The following is a 6,265-nucleotide window of genomic DNA, read 5'->3' on the forward strand; positions in this document are numbered from 1 at the left end:
TGAATTGCCTACCCTAATAGCTGCCTAATTTGTCTTATGGCTTCTGCTGTCCCATACCCCAATGTATTCTATACACATGGTAATGAGAGTTTCATTTTTAAACAAGTGCTATTATGATCCCCCCACACTTAAAACCATCAGATATTTTCTTATCTTACCAAGAATAAAATTTAACCTCCTCAATGTGGTCTATAAGGTCTTGGATCATCTGGGCTCTGGCTAAGTCCCTAGTTCTCATTTCCTACCACTCTCCTACTCAGTTATTTTGTTCCTGTAGCAATAGACTCATTGATGTTCATTGAACAAGCCAAGCACATGCCTATATCAGAGCCTGTGCACTTGCTGCTCCCTCTAACTGGAACTCCCATTTCTCCAGATAACTACATGGCTTCCTCACATCACTCAGCCCACCTCCCGCCCTGCCCCATCATTCAGGTGCCTGCTAAAATGTTATATTTTTAGAAAAACTTTTCCTAATCCCTCTGTATTAAGTAGTATCCCCCCATCACCTTCTATTTTCTCAACTGCTTTATTTTCTTCATAGAATTTATAGCTACCAAATCTAGTATTTAATTTTTTGCTTATTGTCTGTCAACTCTAAAAGAATGTAAACTCTATGAAGGCAGAAATTTCTACCTACCTTGTTCACTGCTAAGTTCCCAATCCTTAGTAGCCATTCAATAAATGTTAATTAAGTAAACGTGTAAGTAATATTTAAAAGGTCAAAGAAGACACCATATAAGTGAGAAAATAGCTTCAGAAAATAATTTAAATAAATAATAAAGCAGGGAGAGAGGCTGAGATGGGCAGATTCTCTGAGATCAGGAGTTCAACAGCAGCATGGCAAACATGGTGAAACCCCATCTATACAAAAATTACAAAAATTAGACGGGCAAGGTGGTGGTCAACTGTACTCCCAGCTATTCATGAGGTGGAGGCAGGAGAACTGCTTGAACCTGGGAGGTGGAGGTTGCAGTGAGCAGAGATTGTGTCACTGTACTCCAGCCTGGGCAACAGAGTGAGATGCCATCTCAAATAATAATAATAAAATTATAGCATGTTATAGATTTAATCAATAGCTTAAATTAAATACATCAAAAATTTTAAAAAATCCAAGGGTGGCATTGTGGAGCTATTAGGAAAAACATGTAAATAGTCATTAAAAATGCTGAAAGGATGATAGCTGGCATCTATAAGAGTTTCAGTGGAGATTCTAAAGCTAAAGAATGACAAATTTTACCTGGATATGAGGCAAGTTAGTGGGAGATAGATATATTGATTACCTGCTTTATTCAAGAAGACACAATATATTCATGAAAAGGGAATGTGCCTTCTGTAAGTATAATCATGTTTAGCTGATTAGCATGATTGAGCACTTCATAAATACTGTGAATACCTAATAAATGAACAAAACATAACAAGCATATATATTATTTTCATTTTCAAAGTACCTTTACCTAATCTTCAACTGGAGTTACCATGAAGTTGACAAGCCTCTTTTTGCCACGAATAGAGAATTGCCTTACAAAACAAGAAGCAAAGAATAAGGGAAAATGGCTCTGGACAGAAAGTACAAATGGAGAAATCTCCCACGGTTCAGCCTAATCTGACAGTTTTTATAAGTGATTTGAAGGAAAGAATGCAATTGACACTAACCTCTTTTGGGGATAGTGAGATGCCAAACTGACAGGGACAGAATGCAAGAAAATTACATGAGGCTACATCAAAAATGAACCAAATTATAGATAAGATTCATTATTGACAAGGGCAATAAAAAAATTCTCACAATTCTGTCTCAAGCTGTGAGCTATTACTTTTTTTATTATTATACTTTAAGTTTTAGGGTACTTGTGCACAACATGCAGGTTAGTTACATATGTATACATGTGGCATGTTGGTGTGGCTGCACCCATCAACTCATCATTTAACAAGAAAAACTTGTATGTCTTTGGGCCCTGTTTTTTAGAAACAAACAAATTCTAGAAAATATTAAGCTTTATTAGAAAATATATTGGAATAAGCCAAAATGCAGAATCCAATTGACACCAGAGTATGTAGCTGATTCTTTTTCTGCATATCCGTCTGGCAGATCTCCTAACTCAGAGTTTGACACATAGGAAATGCATGTTAAGGAGAATTATTGAATCAAAGCAGTCCTTCCAAGAAACTCCCACAGATTTTGATTTCTACACATTTACTCTAGACTTAAAATATAAAAATCACATAAAAAACAGATAAAGTCGCTTCTAGTGAGCATTCTTTCTCACACTCAGCTCAATAAAATGAATATAGGAGCAAATTTAATGAATATAGAATCTTCACAATAACATTGCAAGTTGGGGATTCAGCCAAGAAAACAATTATGATACCTTATAAAATTGTTATTCCTGAGCAGTTAAATTGATGTTCTGAATAACTGCTCTCTCTTAATATAGGAAATATGCTGGACCTAATTAGACTATATTAGAAAGATGAAATGGCAGAAAAAAGAAGAAACTTTTAGGTTCCTAACACATACTTGCATAATAGTTGTTAATGGCTCCTCAAATACTGTTAGAAACTTTCAAACACACTTTTATGCTTAAAATGGCCCCAAATTTGTATCTACTTGATCAACTTAGCAGATCACCTGGGGAAACTAAAATCCTGTAGGTAAATTATGAGCAGTTTTAAATATCTCATGTTATATGTTCACTAAATGTCATGCTAGAAAGGCATTTTAATTGCTGACATGGTGACTTGGACAACGATGTGATGCTTCTTTTGTTTTGTTTTGTTTTGTTTTTGAGATGGAGTCTCACTCTGTTGCCAGTTTGGAGTGCAGTGGGGCATTCTCAGCTAACTGCAACCTCTGCCTCCTGGGTCCATGCATTTCTTCTGCCTCAGCCTTCCAAGTAGTCAGGATTACAGGCATGCACCACCATGTCCAGCTAATTTTTTAATGTTTTTTAGTAGAGATGGTGTTTCACGGTGTTGGTCAGGCTGGTCTTGAACTCCTGACCTCGTGATCCGCCCACCTTGGCCTCCCAAAGTTCTGGGATTACAGGCATGAGCCAACGCTGCTGACCTAACCATGTGCTTTTTAAGAAGGATGGCTTAATTTTTCAATCTGTGTTATTTTTTTAAATTTAATATAGAAAAAGATGATTTTTCAAGTGTTCTAAAACTACTGAGTGCTTCCTGTTTTAGTAAACGAGATGAACAATTTCCAGTTACAGAGACATTGTGTTATAAAATAAAACATATACTTTTTGATCTTTATCATTTAAAAAATATTACATATATTCACCTATTTTCAGAAACAATTTTATCTAAATTAAGGTGACCAGATTATAAGGTATACAGAGATTTGATTGATATTGTCTATAGAAAGCTGGTTTTTATTTAGCAGGTTATCTAGCTTTCTCTTAACACAATCTTGCTTGTTATTATTATTATTATTATTATTATTTTGGATGCTTTCTCACCACTGTAAAGTTAGCCTTTATACTTTCCCTCTCAAGAGCTATTAGTTCTCTTTGTAAAATAAAATAAAATAAACATAGCTGTGTAGAAAAGACAGCATTTTGTCTTATATTTCCTGTTTAAGGGTTGTGATTCAAAATTTATTTACATACTTTCAATGAAATTTACCATCAATTAACCAGAGTAATGAGGTGAAGCATCCTTCTGTTTTAATTACACAATCTCTGGTTACTTAATATGAAACAATTTAAATTCACTGGGAACCAGAGGACCCAACTCTGCCTAGAGATATCCTGTTTAGAAATATTAAATATCCAAGAGCTTTAATATATGACCTGCACTTTAAAGCATTCTGTAAGGTCAATTTGGAAACTCTGTTTTGTAAATTGAATTTCTTTGTGCTAAAAAAAATTAGCATGAGATCTACCCTCTTAACAAGTTTTTATGTGTACAATACAGAATTGTCAACTATCGGCACAACATTGCTCAGTGGACCTCTAAAAGTATTCATCCTCAGTAAATGATACTTTACAACCATTGATTAGCAGCTACTCATTTTCCCCTTCCCCTACTCCCTGGAATCCACCATTCTACAATCTGTTTCTGTGAGTGTGACTATTTTATATTTCTCATGTAAGTAGTATCATGCAGTATGTGTTCTTCTGCAACTGGCTAATTTCACTTAGCTTAATGATTTTGCTTCAACAAATGTGTTAACATGCCCGCCTCAGGCCAGGTCCTAATTGCTTCAGGCTCAGGCTCAGTCCATTGTTCTATTTTATCAGTTTCAGAATGGGTCCAGTGTCTGACTGTATTGGTTTCAGCATAGGTCCAAGGTTGGATAACATCACCTTCAGACTGTGTCCAGGGTCTGACTGCATTATTTTCAGATTGGTTCCGTGGGTGGATTATTTGCCATTCTGGCTGCATCCAGGTAGTAACTGTTTGAGGATAAGGTTGAATACCATTTATTCTTACATTGTTTTGGGTCTAAAACCAGGAACTCAGAGTATGAATGTCAGATATGTTCAAGCATTTTGCTACCTGCATTTCATCCTGATAAATAGTGTTATCAGACAAGGACAGGGTCCAGGGTCTGACTGCTTGAAATTCAGCATGAGTTAAAGGTCTGATTGTATTAGTTTTAGCTTGAGTCCAGTGGCGGATTTCACCTGCTTCAGTCTGGATCCATAGTTTTACTGTATCAACTTCAGAAATGGTCTGGGATCTCATTGTACCTACTTCAGATGGGAAGAAGATAACAGTTTTGGATTGGATCCATGTTATGAAAGTTCTATGTTTGGACAAGGATTCTATTTCAACAGGTCCAAAAGGATTAAATGTGCTCAGTGTTGGAAATTCTGGCTGAGCCCAAGGTTTTATATTTTCTGTTCCAGTTTTAAATGTTCTGCTAATACAGCTTCAGGTTGGGAGCATGTTTTTGCTGCTGGAGGCACAGGCACTATCAAGGATATAATGTTCCCAATTCAGGCAAGGGCCCTTCATTGATATTTTTAATTTCATGATGTGTGCATAAAATAGAGGCTTGATTTTCATCTTGGATCAAAAGTTGTGTAGTATCAGGTTGAGGCAGTAATGAAACTATAAATATTTTAGCTTCAGATGGTGCCCAGAGTGTCTTGGCTTCAGTTTTAAGAATTGTCCAAAATGAGCCCATATCAATCTGTGTGTAAGAATTTGCATCTGGAAAATCATCATGAGTCCACTTTATGTCTGTGGAAGCTGCAGCCTCTGTCCATGTGTTTACCACTGGAGACTCAGAGTAGGATCATGGGGTGATTGATTCAGACACAGGTAGTGTCCAGGATTTTTTGCTGTAGGGATACCCTGGGTCCATGATAACACTGAGGAAACTACTGCCCATGCCTCTGGATTTTCTACAGAAGATTCATCATAGGTCCAAGATATAAGTATATCAGGTACAGTCTGCATCCAGGTAATTCCTACTGGAGACTAGACTTGCAGCTACAGTATAATTTTGTGAGATACTGCCTGTGTGGAGATAATGACTGCAAGAGATTCAGCCTGGGTCCACAGTGCAACTATATCAGATACAGGATGTGTCCAGGGATTTGTTGCTAGAAGTAAAGTTTCGTCCATGAGGTGACTTGGAAGCTATTGCCTCTATCCATGAATTGACTGTTAGAGATACAGGCTGGGTCCACAATGATAATGTATTAGCTATAGGCAATATCCAGGGATTTATTGCTAAAGCCTCAAATTCGATCAATCCTGTGTATGTGTCAGGTACATGCTTTATCCACATAATTAATGCTGCAGAATAAGATTGGGACTATAATCTGATTGTATTAGATGAAGGCTGTCTCTAGGCCTTTACTATTGCAGATATAGCCTGTGCCCCAATTGCAGCTGTAGAAAAAAAAAAAGGCTTTGTCCAGGAGTTTACTGCTGGAAATGCAGCCTGGGTGGAGGGTATAATTTTGGAAGGTACTGCCTCTGTCCAGGTATTTACTGGTAGACATTCAGTGTGAGTCCATGCTTCCCGTGTACCATGTAAATGCTGTGAAAAGAAGATCAATGATGGAGTTACGGGCTATGTACACAGTGTAAGTGTATCAGCAACAGGCTTTGTTCAGGGATTTACTGCCAAAGGTTCAGTCTGGGTCCATGGTATGACTTTATCAGTCTCAGCCTGTAACAGAGGACTTGGGCCTGGAGATTCAGACTCTGTCCAGATATTTACAATTGGTGATTTAGACTGCTTCATGGAATTTACAGCTGGAAATTCAGCCTCATTCCAAGTGTCACTGATGGATAT

The sequence above is a fragment of the Pongo abelii genome, chromosome Y (assembly GCF_028885655.2).
Source record: "Pongo abelii isolate AG06213 chromosome Y, NHGRI_mPonAbe1-v2.0_pri, whole genome shotgun sequence".
Lineage (NCBI taxonomy): Eukaryota > Metazoa > Chordata > Mammalia > Primates > Hominidae > Pongo > Pongo abelii.